Source organism: Notamacropus eugenii, chromosome 5, assembly GCF_028372415.1.
Source record: "Notamacropus eugenii isolate mMacEug1 chromosome 5, mMacEug1.pri_v2, whole genome shotgun sequence".
Classification (NCBI taxonomy): Eukaryota; Metazoa; Chordata; class Mammalia; order Diprotodontia; family Macropodidae; genus Notamacropus; species Notamacropus eugenii.
Window position 1 is genome coordinate 100,488,813 of NC_092876.1, and position 3,680 is coordinate 100,492,492.

The 3,680-nt window shown below is 39.9% G+C and overlaps 1 pseudogene; it reads right to left on the reverse strand.

Moving 5' to 3' along the window:
• Window positions 1-1,219: 1,219 nt before the first annotated feature.
• Window positions 1,220-2,113, reverse strand: LOC140508860 (small ribosomal subunit protein RACK1-like; annotated as a pseudogene).
• Between the last annotated feature and the right edge of the window lie 1,567 nt (window positions 2,114-3,680).

Genomic DNA, 3,680 nt, shown 5'->3' on the forward strand with positions numbered 1-3,680 from the left:
CTGTTTCTGATTGTACTTTCTAGAACTAAAAAGAACAAGTTTAACGCCTCTTCCACAATATGTCATTCAAATAATTGTACAACTCTCTTGTTCTGCTTAAGTATTATCTTCTCTAGACTAAATAATACTCACCAGTACTTTCAACTGATCCTCATCTAGATTCAGTTTTTAACATGTTATGCAGAAACATTTAAATATGTGGAATATCAAACCATTAGTTTTAAAAAATCAAAAATATTTTCTTTTCTATTTAATGTTTACCAGCAATGATAGCCAAGTAATAGTTGGTGAATAATGATGATGATGATGATGATGATGATGATGATGATGATGATGATGATAAGGTAGCTAAGTAGCATAGTGGTTAGAGTGCTGAGCCAAAAGTCAAGAACACTTACCCTCCTGAGTTCAAATCTAATCTCAGACACATTAGCTATGTGATCCTGGGCAAGTCATTTAACCCTCTTTGTCTCAGTTCTTTATCTATAAAGTAAACTGGAGAAGGAAATGGCAAACCACTCAAGTATCTACCAAGAAACCACTAAATGGGATCACAAAGAATCAGACATAAATAAACACCAACAATAAAAATTTGTGGCAACATTATATCTCAATTATGTAGATATTTAAAATCATAATACTGTTGCTAATTTGAAGATATTCTTACCTTCCATAACAAGAGACATATAGATATAAATATAGACATGGATAGATAAAGTTAGAGATATAGATGAGGAAGTATCAATTGCTTAGGTCTCTACACAATGTGAGTACTATATATTTAAATGCCTGGGAAAAGATTGAATCAATCATTTTATAGAGACATGGCCTATATTTGGAATATTGCTGGTGGACTCTATCTTTTAAAGATGTGGAAAACCAGAAGTGTTTTTGAAAATGAAGATTCTGATGAATATTTGAAAAGTTTAGAAAGATTTGGAAACATTAGGAAAGATTTGGGAATATTGGGAAAGAAAGTATTTTCCTGTGCTGTTTGTGGCAGGAGGTAGGAATGCAAAAGTCACTAGGTCTGTGGCTAAATAGATAAAAGAGAAGATAAGAGAAAATGCGATTGTTTGGTTCAAGGGTTGCAAAAGCAATTAGTCTGCCTATGAGGAAAATTGGCCCCCAAATTCAGACTTGTTACACTTTGAGAACATTTTTTCCAAAAGCAAAAATTAAGATATTTATTTCCAAATCTGAGTTATGGTTGATCCTTTCACCAAGTGCCAATGGTCACTTGCTACTGCCATACCAAGTTGTTTGTGTATCCAGCAAAAAGAGTTTGACCATCAGCAGATCAGGCTAAGGAAATGCACTAGGGAGGCTCAGCCTTGCTGCTGGTGCTGATCACTCCTTGCTTAAGCTCATCCACAATGTTGTTATCCTCTAGGTCCCAGATCTTGATGAAACACAGAGCCAGTAATGACTGAGGCTGAAGCAGGGGGCATTGATCATGTCACCACCATCCAGAGTATAGAAGTGCTTACTCTCACTGAGGTCCCACAGCATGGCCTGATCACCCTTGCTCCAGAGAAAGCCATCAGGAGAAACTCTAACAGTGTGGTCTTTCCTCAGTTTACAGTTGGCCAAGTTCCAGACCTTGACCAGCTTTGTCCCAACCACAGGAGGCAATGATGGGGTTGCTGCTATTGGATGAAAAACAGACACAGGCCGCTCATTCTGAGTGGTTCTCATCTTGTACTATGTATTTACAGACACCCAGAGTGTTCCAAGCTTGATAGTCTTATCCCAGAAACCAGAGATAATCTGGTGGTTGTCTGAAGAGAAGACTACACTTAGCACATCCTTGGTGTGATCACAAACAGCCTGGTGGTAGTGCCAGTTGTGAAACCCCACAGTCTTAGTGTGCCATCCCAAAAGCCTGAGAGTGCAAATTGATCATCAGAGGAAATGACCACATCACTAACAAAATGTGAGTGACCCCTGAGGGCACATTGGGAGAATCGTATAGTTTGTCTCATCTCTGGTAGGCTTCCACATGATGATGGTCTTATCCCAGGAGGCTGATAAGATCATGCCAGGGAACCAGGGAGTCCTGGCAATCTGGGTCATCTTTAAGGGTACCCCAAAGAGTCATTTTTTGAGGCATGATAACAAGACTTTGGTGTATCTCTCCAGGAGGAAGGATGCATCCAGACTGCAGGGAGAGAGACCAGCCAGTTTTCCTTCATGCAAACAGCCCAGCAAGAAAAGGTTTCAGAATGTTTCTTTTAAAAAAAATATTAATATAATTTGTTTATTTTCAGTTTTCAACATTCACTTCCACAAGATTTTGAATTCCAAATTTTCTCCCCATCTCCCCCATCCCCTCACACCAGGACAGCATGCATGCCGACCACCCCTTTCCCCAATATGCCCTCCCTTCTATCACCCCCTTTCTCCCATCCCCCTGCCCACTATTTTCTTGTAGGGAAAAATAGATTTCTATACCCCATTGGCTGAACAACTTATTTCCCACTTGCATGCAAAAACAATTTTTAACATTCATTTTTAAAGCTGTGACCTGCATATTCTCTCCCTTCCTCCCTCTCCACCCACTTTCATTGAGAAAGCAAGTGATTTGATATAGGTCATACATGTGTACCCTGCAAAACACTTATATAACTGTCATGTTGTGAAAGACTAACCACATTTCCTTCTATCCTGTCCTGACCTTCATTTACTCTATTCTCTTCCTTGACCTGTCCCCTCACAATAGTGCTTGCTTCTGGTTAACCCTTCCCCCAATCTGCCATCCCTTATATTATCCTCCCTTTGCTATCCCCTTGAATGTGTGTTATTACCTTCTTAACCCAAATCTGATGAGAGTAAGGTTCATTTATTCCCTCTGACCTCCCCCTTCTTCCCTTCCATTGTAAAAGCTCTTTCTCACCTCTTTTATAAAATATAATGAGGTAATTTATTACATTCTACGTCTCCTTTTCTCTTTCTCCCAATACATTCCTCTCAACAGGATCCTAAAAATCTCAGTCTCACTACTGATGTGTTGTGGTTGTTGCTGTTTCATTTTCAAAGAGGACCAATGACATTATGGGGTGATGTCTAGACTCATGTGAATTGGATTTAAGTGAGACAAAGTTGCACAAAGTTGCCATCCTCATTCTCCATTCCAGAGTCATCAAAGTCCAGTGGCATGACAAAAGTCAAGATAAGCTGTGATGGCCTGGGATGCAGTGGATGCCTTGGTGTCTTCCACGTCTGACCAGGCTCTAAGCACTCTAAGCACCTGCTTCAGCTGCCTTCATGGCCATTGGAACAAATTATTCTCATCCACCAATTCCACTAGGGGAAGTATTCATATGCTTGAGGTAGATATCCCCTAATCTAATTCACCTACAGGGTATATGGGTGCATGGGCTGTTCAAATAAAACTAGTATCTTTGGTATGAGGGTTCATAAGTGCTTTTCAGTGCTTGTCCATCTTTGGTTTCTACCTGGCACTCAACTCTCACTTGCAGCTCCAAAAAAGCTGTAGCATGCACAACAGTCACAACCAGGCAAACTATTTCAGCAGATGAGCTAAGCCAGGTTGAGGGCAGCCAATGAGTTTCAAATACTAATGTAAGATTTAAATGGTTCCTTGCAAAGAAGACATAAAATGCTTTGATCATATGGCTCTAGTCATGGATTCTTTTTCTATGATGCATTCCAATACA